At 34.7% G+C, this 13,978-nt stretch overlaps 1 long non-coding RNA gene across 2 annotated transcripts; it reads left to right on the top strand.

Annotated features, from left to right (window-relative positions):
* The first annotated feature begins 11,176 nt into the window (after positions 1–11,176).
* Positions 11,177–13,943, top strand: LOC117319311. Of its 2 annotated transcripts, none has more exons than XR_004530680.1 (3): positions 11,177–11,414; positions 13,369–13,485; positions 13,781–13,943. It is a non-coding gene; the product is annotated as an uncharacterized LOC117319311 (long non-coding RNA). The 2 variants fall into 2 exon arrangements; XR_004530681.1 differs by having other exon boundaries at positions 11,178–11,409.
* The last annotated feature ends 35 nt before the right edge of the window (positions 13,944–13,978 follow it).

Genomic DNA, 13,978 nt, shown 5'->3' with positions numbered 1-13,978 from the left:
ATATCAGTATATATGAGCAATATAGGCTGTTGATTATGTATTTATGGGAAATGAAATGTCTTTATTGGGATGTACAGTAACTATTGCAAAATTGATGGTCTGTATATTATTGTGTATATTTCCAAATGAAACACAATTTTAAAGTTGTTTAGGTATTCAGTTTAAATGTGTCCCTCTATTTGATACAATTATCATATCCTGTATACGAGGAAGTTTTATAGAGTGGTGCCTGTGCTGTTTGTCAGTATTAGTAACATAGGATGTTTTGTATATTTTTTCACGGAAACAACTCAGACAGATCACTAAATATACAATAAATGATGTTTAAACGATGGCTGACCAATGTTCCTAGTATTTCGTCTATTACCAAATATGGTACGGTTTAAAAATAAATAACTATGGTATTTTTGAGTGTGGGAGAAGACGGCAAAAGCCAACTAGAAACTCAGATAATTGAAAATCATCAGTGTCTACAAGGGTTTATATGTGTGTGTTATAAAAGAGTAATTCAATAACAGCCTCTGAAACATCATATCATTAAAGGGTTTTGGACACATAGGGTATTTTTCCATTTTTCTGTTAGCCCGACCCCGTAAATGTTGGCTGACACAGGTTTCCACCTCGTCTTACAAAGCTCTTTATCAATTTTAGGCCAGTAGGGGGATATTGCTGCTGGCTGAAAAAAAATTAATGAGCTAGGTGGTCACGTGGTCCGACGCGTCATCTGGTTCACCTCACCAATATCACTAGGCTAGAATCTGGCTCGTTATATGCATTTATAGAGGGAAACTTCAAAGAGCCCCATATTATTTTGTAAACATTGAAAGCTATGACAGTGAATATCCTGATTTTAACATCTTACATGTTTAGATTTTCTTTCCACACCTCATGCCTATAATTGTATAATCGAAATAGTAGACCAGCGGACAATATCATAACCTTGGTAATTTACTATTATCACATGGGGTCTTTGTTTTTTTGTTTTTTTTTTTAAATCAAACAATGGCATATACACCATAGGTCTACTCAGAGATGTAAACATCACATAATAATGTGATATATACACCTCTGGTCTACTATACAGTGAGGTGACAAACTGATGTCACTTGTGCAGTCTTTTTATGGTAATTACTTTTCCTAGCCTTGTTAATCATTTTATTTTTGACATAATTTGATCAGATTTTATACACTTTTAAGAACATGTTTTACCCTTTCCTGACGTAATATTAACATTAAAATATGAATTTCTTAATTTTGAAAGATAGAGAAAACGCAGTAGTTTGAAATACTGTTGTCACATCCTGATGTAATTTAATTAGATAGTACGTAATCACAGAGCTGATTTTTGGAAGATAAGAAGATATATGGGTTTTTTGTACATCGAACTTTGAGGATTTCCTTTGTAAATATAAAATCAAGAATTTTTAAATATTGGTTGAAATTAAAGCGTCCAGATACTTTTTCACTCAAAGCATGTTATGATGACATGTTGAAAAGTAAAGATCTCTTGATTCTTTATTTAAATCAGGAAATGTGAACTGTCGGTCTTGGGTGTATGTTTGAAGAAATCAGTTACTGTTCTGATCAATTTTACATTAATGTTTTCAAACAACGTCCTTTTTTGACAATTTCCTTAAAGAATGTTTTGTGAAGGTTATGAAGGAAATGTATTTGATGTGGTGAAAATATTCCGCAGACATTCGTATTTATTTGATTAAAACATATTATTGTAAATATCCTAGTATATTTAAACGTATTCAGTTACCCAAAGTAGAAAATATAAAAGAACTTAAAGAAAATATGTATTACTAGCAAAAAAACTAAAAGAAAGATTTTAATTAGAATATATTCATTTTTGATGATTATATCTGTGTTTCCCTGTATCAAATCTGACAAATTAGCTTATTAAATTATAAACCATGTAAGAGTGGATGCCTTTATCCATTTATTTCATATATACTGAAACGAAAAAGAAACGCAACATGGAAAATTGTGATTAATTTTGTATTAAATATACATATCTGTATAAAAATCGCGGAAATTAACATGCACCCTGCCTAACACCCATACCAATCTTCAAAATCACCCAAGTGTGACTAGAGACCTATGCACTTCCGGCGCGGTAAAAACATCAAAAACCGTGCCTGTACAAACATATGTGTTCTTTTTTCATTCAAACCAGTATCAATTCATCACTAACATTGAGCCACATCATCGCCAATACTTTTGCAAACAATAATTCCTTTTACAATTATGCCACGGTTACCAAAGGTTGATAGAGGACGTGCTATAGCGATGCTTCTGGCAGGGAACACGCAACTTCACGTCGCTCGACAATTCAGAGTTCACAAATCGACTATTAGTCGATTAGTTTCACGTCTTAACGCAACAGGAAGAGTCGATGACCAGCCGAGATCAGGACGTCCACGCGTAACGTCGCGACGTCAAGACCGGGTTCTTAGGTTGGCACACCTGCGTAACAGGAGATTAACGGCCGCTGAAACGGCAAGGAATACGATTGGTAATCATAACCGTTGAATTCATCCCCAAACAGTGATCAACAGACTGCGTGAGGCTAATTTGCGTGCAAGGCGACAGTACGTTGGTTTACCACTAACACCGCAACGTCGAGCACGTCGTATGCAATGGGCAACGGCACATATGCCCAGACGTTTTCCTATGAGACGTTGGAGGTCTATGCTCTTCACCGATGAATCTCGATTCACGTTATTTCGAGCAGATGGCCGTCAACGTGTGTACCGGCGTCGAGGCGAACGTTTTGCTGACGCCTGTGTTTTGGAACACGACCGATTTGGGGGTGGATCAGTTATGGTTTGGGCGGGAATCTCCCATGGTTTGAAGACGCCTTTGGTGATAGTCAATGGGAATTTAACGGCCGTACGCTATCGGGATGAGATCCTTAGGCCCCATGTTGTGCCGTTTGTTAGGCAGCATCATCTAACCTTTCAGCAAGATAACGCGAGACCACACGTTGCAAGAGTCTGTAGAGACTTTCTTGCGACACAGAACATTGTTCCTATAGATTGGCCTCCATATAGCCCCGACCTGTCCCCAATCGAGCATTTGTGGGATGAATTAGACAGAAGAATTCGAAATCGCCGTAACCCCCCAAATACCCTCCCTCAGTTAGCAAATGCACTCGTCCAAGAATGGAATAACATTCCAATACGGAAAGTCAATGCCCTGATGAACTCAATGCAACAAAGAATTAGAGATGTGATAACTGTTCGAGGAGGACACACACGATATTAGGGCACGGTTTCAAAACTGCTGCCATTTCAACTTGGATTCACGTAGGGTACTACCAATCATGACCTTCTAGCAAAGTGACCTGTTCTTTAAAATCTCTAAACATTTAAAGGATGTTACATCAATATTCAATATTAACTATTACATATGAAATTTAAACATAATGCTCACAAGTATTATTTTATTAAACCTACAATTTGAAGTTGCGTTTCTTTTTCGTTTCAGTATATTATTTTATCTAATAAGTTGTAAAACTTATTGATAAAGTTGAATTGAATACACATTGTTTAATGAATAGAAGGATCATCACTGGAGTACACGTAACCAATTCCCTGTTGTATGGCAATATATTAATGTAAAGTATTCCCACATTAATAAAAACCGTTGCAATGGTAAATATTGTGTAAATAGTGATTTAATGTGACACACATTTGGGTGTTTCTAACGTTAGTAATACTATCAGCTTAACTGTCGTCTCGGCAACAGTGAACCTGTGACGTAGGAGGCTGACCGACCTCATTATCAGAATGATCTTTTGTATATAGGTCAGTTGTCCAGATGGGCCGATGCTGTGCCCTGTATTTACACAACCCCAGGAATGTGGGGGTAATTTGACTGGCTTTTCAGAAAACCAACCTACAAAAAAAAAAAAACAATGGCAAAAGCCAACTAGAAACTCAGATAATTGAAAATCATCAGTGTCTACTAGGGCTTATATGTGTGTTAGAGTAATTCAATAACAGCCTCTGAAACATCATATCATTAACACTTATTTGACCGCTGTTAGGGTTTACCTTTACAGAATTAACTGGATTTTATATTTCAGTATTATTTGTTATATGGTTTAAATCTGTTGAATTTTGATGTTTAATGGATGAATGACATGCTATTTTAACATTGACTTCAAACCGGTTGTTACATATTGAGAAATGTTTGCTATAATACTATTGTTGTACATAATGTACAGAAAGTGAAAAAGGATATAATTTTTGGTACAATGAGAATAACCACATTATGGGAAAATATTTAATTTTGTTTATGAAAATTAAGGTTAGGAGAGCCAAGAGCTAAGATGAAATAGGAGAAGAAAATAAAGAAGAAGGAAGTAAGTTAGAAACTAAAAGTATTTGATGCAGAGAAGGGATCCATGTTAAAATGTTTTAAAGGACAGCAAATCAGGACACAAATGAGATATCTAAATTCCATCTATTTTGAAGTATTTTTTGACAAAAGAACAACTGAAACATAATAAATTATTTTAAAATGTATCCAAAATTATAGCAGATTTATATCTATCATTCAGACCCCAAAACAACAATATTTAACCTAGACGTGCCCTACGGGACTATATGCGACACTGTCAATTGTACTGAATTGTCGGATTTCCAGGGTCTATATTGTAAAGCTCTACACGTAAAATAAAGCCCGATGATACACACACATACTTTGGCCCTGTCTTCTTCTCTACACACATACACAACGCTACAACCGGAGAATCACACCAATTCACAAAATCAGATCATAATGTTGTTCCTGTATTAATTGCTTAAACATCAAGCCTACAAATAGCATGTTATATGTTTAGCATGCTTTCCAAACGATATTATTTCAGTTTATTATTTTAGTTAATACTATTAGTTGGAACGCATGTTAAACATATAAACACGGAGAGAAGGTTTGATGTAGAAAAAAAATCATAATCTGCATATCAACAAATGAAATATGAAATAAGAAGAAGTGAGGACTCCAAACAAAAACATATCACAATGACTTAAAGCTGTAAGTATCCTACAGATGTTATAATTTCTTTGTTTTCAAACACCGCTAAATTTAGGTGGAAGATTAATTTTAATGATAAAAGGACATAACAATAAACATGAAAGGACTCAATTTAGAATTGGTATTTAATCAATATAAAACAAGATAAATAACTTAATATACATATATCGTGCAGCTCCTCGTGTAATCAACGAACGCTATACAAACGCGAGTTTCCGCTTGTGCCTGCACGAGGCAAGCACTTAAGTCATGCGTAAACAATTTGATCCGTGAATGTATATTAAGTAATAATAGTAGATAGTTTTGATTAATATTAAACGATTGACAAAAGTTACAATAGCTAATATGAACTTTTGCAAAAGGTAGTTTGGAACAATGAAAGCATATTGACCCACGATAAACTATCTATTTATCACATTTAAATTAGTCAATGAGAGTGAAACATATTCACCAACGGTGCGTTTATTCCTGTTTGACAGCTAATATGCCCACAAATTCCTTCTATTGAGCCTTATACTCCGAGAGACCAAAAGCCAAGTAATCATCGGTCAAAGAAATAACTCAAAAAAAAAAATGCCCAACCAAATATTGATATAAAAATCATTAAGAGATGTAAGTATTAAGGTTTTGTCGTGAATACAGAAATATCTTCTTAAATTTTATGAATATTAAGGAAAGTGTGCAATTGACATTATGGAAATATATGCTGTGTTTAATAGATAGCGAGGGTAATAAGCTCACCTGGTCCAAAGAACCAGCGAGCTTATGGCATGGCGTCTTTTTTAACAACCTAAATATGATGATGTAATACTCAAACCAAGTCCCCAAAGATGTATTCTGACGTTTGTAGCTATTTTTTAGAATAATTAACACATGGAATTGGTACAACATACATACGAGAATAAACAGCAATGTCTTAATATTAGAAATAAAATGAATTGATATGCTTCTCAAGAAAATAGAATGACGCAAGACTACACGTGTAAAAAGGTTCGATTTGCCAAGTTTACCAAGACAGTTATGTTATTGTATATGTTCAATGGACCTTTGCCATAACATATTTTTCTTGGTAACAATTTCTTCAAACTTTGATATGATATAAGTTTTACATAATTTGAATTTCAAAGGAGCAATAGAGGGAATGGATTCATTTTTTGATCAAATTTTAATCTATTAAGTTAAGTGGTTCTGAACCGATACATGAAATTTGATCAATTTTAATTAAGAGCAAATTGCTCAAATGAGTTAAAGTGTTGTAACTTTGGGGCAACAAAAGGGGGTTACAGGAAGGGCCTACTCATCATGAACAACTGAATCGAATGGTCAGTGATGTTTGTTTCTAGCATATCTGGGTGACGGTTCAGTGTTGTGAAATGTCCTTGAGTCTCCACGGGGACAGGAGTGGACATTATAGTTTAATGTGTATAAATAATAGCATATGGTTTAAGTCAACGAACCATTAAAACCCAAGTATTAATTCGATATTGCAATAAAGCCACACATAAAAAATCTAAATGTATATTATCAGTGTATGTTGACCTGACAGGTCATCGAGGTCATTGATAGGCTCAGCAAGCCTTAAAGCACACACTGTGTAAGCTATACAATGCATGTGTATACATTACGCGACGGAAAAGAGCTGATGCTAACAGGAAGTAGATTAGGCGACAGATCATGACCTGGCGTCTGGGATAAAGTAACGTTCGCAGTTCACGTACGTATATGTGTAAGCGAGTGTTGGGGGAAGGAGGTGTTAGGAGCTGTACATGAGTAAAATTGAGTTCCATTTAATTTGTAGCGGAAGAAAAAAATTAATTAAAAATAAAATAAAGCAATGCTCCAGGACACGGTCTTTAAATTGTTGTGATACACCACAGCGTTTTCATATGCTAACTGCAAAGTTTGTGTGACACAGTGATACTGACGAATGCAATATACTTATTTGTTGATCATCGTTTCATTTATTTGTTTCACATTTGCCATACAATTCATTACCTATTCGTAATGTAGTCTTTGAAACCTGTATTTACATTTTGTTACAAGCTCATCCAGGCAACTCCCCCCCCCCCCCACCCCCCCCCACCCCCCCCCCCCCCCCCCCCAAGCCCCCCCCCCCCCCCCCCCCCCACCCCCCCACCCCCACCATAGCGTCCTAATTTGTTTACACGTCAAAAGCGCTGAAGTAAGTACGTTGACAGTATTCAGGTTAGTTTTCACCGGAATTGCAAAGAAGAAACCAAGGCCCTGGCCTGAAGCTAAGAAACCAAAACCCTAGCCGAATATTGATATTAAGTATACATACTTTGATTCGAGTAATTCACACTTAAATGTGCTTCACAAATATTATCAGTACTTATCGTTAAACTACGGCTATGCAATTAACTTTTAAATTTGACATACGATCGTTCTTAAACAAGTAGTTATCTGCTAAAATTTCAAATGAAAACTAAATTAAATATTGTGTTTTCTCATCTATAGATGAAATATGGTCCGAACCTATGACTATGACCTCGTGTGTTTTGTTTTTTTTTTTTACACCTTACCACATTCTTACGAGGTCCGCACGTGCATCCATCGGGTCATTTCGGCTTCACATGAATGAAGGCCCTGGTTCATATGATTTTTTTTGTCTTACCGAAACCAATTAACTACGGATTTTTAACAGACAGAAATTCACGATTTTGTCTCCCGTAACAATCGAGGTTAAATGATGAATTATTGCTCTGTTTCTACGCTCAACATTGATTTACTTAATTTTCGGGGCCTTCACTGTTGCACATTTCAATAACTACGAAGTACATTTAATCTGTACCTGAACATGAACAAGGACGCATAGCTATTTTACATTAAGTAGACTTGTTGTCCAATGATACTTGTTTCATTACAAATCATTGTCCAATAGGACTTATCTTTTGAATATAGTTGTCATAATGATACTTATTTAATTAAACATCTCTGTCTAATAAGATTCAAGGATTATAAGGAAGACGGCTGAATCGAATTGATCTGAATTATTTCGAATCTTATCTTTGTCCAATGATACTGATTTTGATCTTCTTTTTTTATTTGTTTCAAATATGTTGTTATCGATTAATGTATAGCTTGATTTAGTAGATTACCGTCAAAACAATTCCTGATTGTTTTCTCTACTTGTAACAGTATATGTTTTACCGTAAAAATACTCACTTATCCGACTGTCTGCCACTATATAACACAATGAACGTATATCTGTGTTCAAGCGAATTATATTTGTTGATACATTTCTTTAAAATAAACTATAATGACAGCACAAAGAAACGCAAAAGAAAGAGCCGTTTAACGGGAAAATACACAGAAGAAATATAATTTAATAATGGTCTAATTGGAGAAAAGGAAACAACTCTGTTTCATCTTATTTTCTATTTTACACATTAACCCGGACATTTCTAACTGCTTCTATTTTCCTTTTTAGTATGGATACAGTATGTTTTCTGATTTCCACGATAAATTTTCCAATACACCCGAGGAATGTTAGAGTATGAGACGTTTAGTTTACCCGGATTCCAATTCTTTTAACACCGCAACGAGTTTGAGGATTCTCCACGTATATCGCCCTTTTAAATTGTCAGCTTTGTCTCGGACTTAAATAGTCCTAGTGTCACAACGATGATTCAAAACGAGAGATTGAAGAGTTTGAATAATTACCAAGTACTGCAATACGTCTATCAGACAGCATACACACAGGCACGCTTTACAGTTATCTAGCAAGTGGGCGCGAGTTCAAGGTCATATATCGGGCATTAAATTGTCGATTTTGCGTCTTAAAGATATTTCTGCTTATACCGATATGAAAACTAGTAATTACGCAATGATCTTGAATGGCACATTTTCTCGATATAAAAAATCTTAAGTAACAAAATGAAATAAATGTTCCACAATGCAGCTATAAATATAGTTTACTTTAAATCTACCAGCTGTGTACTACGTTGAGACTCAAGTTAGACTACGTGTTTACTGGAGCAACAGGTGATGCGGATTGAAACTCATAGATGAAATAGGCATTACCCCTGATATAGGTTTGTTACCTGTATGATACCTATACCCGTGTGTTTTCTAGCAGCTATCAGAAACATGTTTTACATTGTCCTATACAAAAGGACAAATAAATAAATAAATAATAATAATAATTAAAATAAATTAAATAACGATGCATTTGTCAATATAGCTTGTGTACAAATTAAATCAGAAACAAATATCTTCAGATCTGGTGATTGTTAATTAGTTAATTAGAGGCCTTATATATATGATATTGATGAAACTTGTCTACCTGCTTTATAAATGTATTGTACTACTAGTTTACCTGTAGTCTGAACGTAGTGTACTACTAGTTTACCTGTAGTCTTTGTACTACCAGTCTACCCGTAGTTTTAAGGTAGCGCCCTACTTGTCTACGTGTAGTCTTAACGAAGTGTGCTCCTAGTCTAACAGCTGTCTAAATCTAATACACTTTTAGTCTACATATAGTCTGAATGAAGTTGTGCACTACTAGTCTGCCTGTATTCTTAACGTAGTGTAATACAAATCTACCTGTTGTATAAACTTACTGCCGTTTTTTTCTACCTTTGGTCTAAATACTACTAGTCTATCTATATTCTAAACATGGTGTACTACTAGTCTACCTGTATTCTTATCGTAGTGTAATACAAGTCTACCTGCTGTATAAACTTACTGCCGTTTTTTTTTCTACCTTTGGTCTAAACACTACTAGTCTATCTATATTTTAAACATAGTGTACTACAAGTCTACCTGTAGTCTTAATGTAGTGCACTATTAGTCTACTTGTAGCCTGAACGTAGTGTACTACTTGTCTACCTGTAGTCTTAACGTAGAGAACTGCTAGTTTATTTGTGGTATTCGTGTAGTGCACTACTCGTCTACCTGTAGTCTAAACGTGATGTATTTCTAGTTTAACACTATATTTTAATCTTAGTGCACTACTAGTTGAAACCTAATGCTAACTATTACCTATTGGATAAATTATATATGTATTCATTTCTTGTGTAAAAATGCCACATGTAAATGATATTATCATGTTTTGATTCCTTGGCTGTATTATTTTAACTACCGAATCTGTATCAAAAGACTGTCCAAAGTTATCTCTTTTATATTGTTGAATGGTATTTTTTTTATTTGCGTTACCTCTTTCATGTATTTCGTGTATCATTTCTTATTTATTTATTGTGTTCTTGTTATTTTTTTTTATTTGCTTTTTCTTTCTTAACCCCTTTACTCCCAACTACGCCAAACTACGCCAATAGCACGTCGGTGTTAGGGAAATGGTCGTATCTCCCTTATTTGTTTACCTATTGAGATACCGAATATACCTAGTAAAACGGGAGAAAATATCCAACAACATTTGTTCTTTGTAAAATTTCATTTGACAAACTTTTCTGATAAATTTTATGAGTTGAAAAACCAAGCCAACTTTTTTTCGACTATTTTGAATTGTTGACGTCGTGTTTCAGCCGGCGTAATCGTCCAAGCGCGGATTCGATTTTGTATTTCACATTACTTAAAATATAGCGAGAAATAATGCCTGTAATTCACAATAGTGGTAGTCAATACTCTCAATATTATGTATATTCCACTATTTTACAGGAATCCCCCAAAAAGTGATGTTTTTTTGTCAATAAAGTACATGTGATGTATGGTTCTATACCGTACGCAGCACACATCGACAAATTTTAATGATTTTTTGCATAAAAAATAGTAATCATTATATATACAATTGAAGCCAAGAAAAAACTGACCAAAACACACAATTCTATCAGTCATAACGTACCAAATAAATGATTAAAAGTTTCCATAAATCCGTATTATTTTGACGAAACACCGAGGTAACTTGACGTCGTGCAAGAGCGAGTCGATAACGCAAGCACCTGCGCGAATACGATCGACAACTTTTAGTTTCTGCTGTTTTAATAACGCAATATATGGTCTTGGTTTCATCAGGAATCATCACTTTTGTGGCACTTTTGTGATAGCACATATTTTGAATACAAATAATAATAAAAAAATGAATAAATAAAAATAAAGCCGACGACAGCAAAATCTATTTATAGTAATCGGGTATTTCCTAGATGATCACTTGCGGTTTCTAAATGGTGGTAAATACACGTGCCTGGTGCCGATTGTTTTCGCGGACGGAACATATTACCGATACAAGTCGTCACCAAAACAATATGCAGTGACCATGCACTGTCGACTCAACTTACAAACTGTGAGGTGACACTGGGCATTATGAAGAGCTGCGGACGTACCCTGTATATGGACACAAACAGACAAACAATCATGTTCAGATAAGCCTAGAACATAACGTAGGTAAGGTAAGAACATAAAGTGAAGTTCTATAGACACGAGAATACAAAAAGTACAAGCAATATCTTATATGTATTTTTTACAAATATATATTCATGTCATATGTTTACATGAGTATCTGCGCATGTAATATTGCTTTAATTTCATTATTTGTGTTACAAGATAGGCCTACATTTGTATATTGGCTCCAAATGAAATATGACCAGTTAAAACAATATTCACATTAAAAAACAACGATTTAGTTCTTGTTTCATTTATCTTTTATTTTATTTTCTTCTTCTTCTTTTTTCTTTGTTTGTTGGGTGGGGGCGGGGGGGGGGGGGATGTTACAATAAATTTCATCATTACAGTATTTTGTATCAGAATTATCAATATTTATCTCTATGAATTTAATTTCTAATTTTTACTTTACATCAGTATATTAAATATGTTTGTATGCACAAATAATAAAACTAAATTTCTGTACATGCATGTATCAACTAAAATTGGATGAATTTGCTTTTATTGCATTTCACATAATGAAAAATACATGGGAGATGAAAAAGTGAGACCTATTCATAGAATTTCAGTTTTGCAACAGTGGTATATAAATTCAGAAAAAAGTCACATAGTATGGTTGATAAAAGAGGTGATAGAGGATTACTGAAAATACCAAATAGCTGTTCTTGAGTTTAGCTGGTTGTGAATTTTACAATGTTTGGATCATGGTGTGCTGATATGTAGCGGAACTGGACCGGGTCGATCATCGGCAACCAGGTAGCTCAATCGGTAGAGCGTCCGGCTAGTGTTCGGAGGTCCCGGGTTCGAACCCCGGTCTGGCAGTGCATTTTTCCACTCCTATTACATTTGGTGCCTGTGACCAAACTTGTTTCAAGTGAGGTGTATACTTGACAAGGGGATACCCGAACCTTGGTTGTGAGTTGTGAAGTCTTCTGGGTCGAAGACTTAAAAAAATAGGAGGGAAGAGTGAAGCGGAACTGGACCGGGTCGATCATCGGCGACCAGGTAGCTCAATCGGTAGAGCATCCGGCTAGTGTTCGGAGGTCCCGGGTTCAAACCCCGGTCTGGCCGTGCATTTTCCCACTCCTATTACATATATAGGTTGGATTCTTATATATATATTCATGTTAGGGCTCATATCCCTACCACCATATGTATAAAGTGTTTTTATTGTTAATGTGCTTACTACAAATGGATGAGGATCAACATGTGACACACCCCAGCTTTTGTCCAAATTCAAGCATTATGTGTTGTGTCAGACTTTTTTATGTGAAATAGACTGATACATGTATACATGTATACAGGTGTAGAGATATGTGTAGTTGTACATGTTTCAGTCAGTATTCTATGCCAGTAAAGGCTGGGAACATTGTTGAAAGCAAATAATTTGAATAAATCAAAGATACACAGATACTTGTGTTGGCAGATATAATGCTGGTTAGCTAGTAATTATCATTTTATGCTTTATTATTATTTATCCTCTAAGGATGCACACAAGACAGAAAAATAAGTAATTACAAGTTTTCACAGTTATTATTAGTGAGGAGTGGGACACTGAAGCAGGGTTATAATGTGTATTTCTCTGTTTGATAGTAACCCGAGTTTCCTCTGACCTAAACACCAAACATAAGACACTTAGATAGAGAGATGTCCTTTATGAGATATACATGTACTGATATTACCATCAAAATGTCTAATATCTGGCAGTAGGGCAAGAAGAAAATCATTGGTGTGCTTATTTGGATTTTCAGAACAATGTTATGATTATTTGAAATGCAGATTTGGTTGGTGGGATGGGCATGTTTGTTTAACTTTCGAAAAGTTCATTTCAAGGCTTTTTAAAATATTCCACATTAATGATATCTCAAGTTTTTTTTTTTTTTTTTTTTTGTATTCTTTAAACAGGACCATGTGAAACAAGCAATCAAAAAACATTTGAATAAAGTGTATTTTGTGTTTCAGGTATTCCCCTTACTTGTAAGGTCTGGAGCTGTCTCAATTTTACTAGCAAGCTTAGTGTACAAAATTTAACGTGAACATTGGCTTATGGATGATTCTGCCTAATATATGACATCAAAGGTAAGCTAATAGATTTATCTAATTACAAATTCACTACAATTAAAATGTTTATTATCTTCTGAGGATATTTTGTTTTGTTTAAATTGATCATTATTTTCTGCTTTTCTATATGTATGTGAGCTCATTTCCTACACTTCATCATTGACTATTTCATTTGAAATTTTGAAGTGAGCATTATATATTACCATATTCTTTAGAATAAATCTGTAATGCCTTGCAAATACGATAGTTTATTAGTGTATATACATGTATCTGGATGCTTATGATATTGATTTTCTCTCATTTCAAATTTCAGGTACATCAGCTTTAGGACTTTATTTATGTGGATATTTGTGGTATGACCGATACAAGAGGATAAATGCCATCCCCTGCCACCAGAGACAGCAGATTTAGGCATAGTTTCCCTTAGCTACCATCTCCCACTGTTCTGTGTCTTTGATTAAACTTACATAAGTTAATATTTGTGTTGGTGTTGTTTTTCAACTGCTTCCAA

Source organism: Pecten maximus, unplaced genomic scaffold, assembly GCF_902652985.1.
Source record: "Pecten maximus unplaced genomic scaffold, xPecMax1.1, whole genome shotgun sequence".
NCBI lineage: Eukaryota > Metazoa > Mollusca > Bivalvia > Pectinida > Pectinidae > Pecten > Pecten maximus.
The sequence above is the reverse complement of the archived record's forward strand: the minus strand, read 5'-3'. Positions and strand labels throughout refer to the sequence as shown.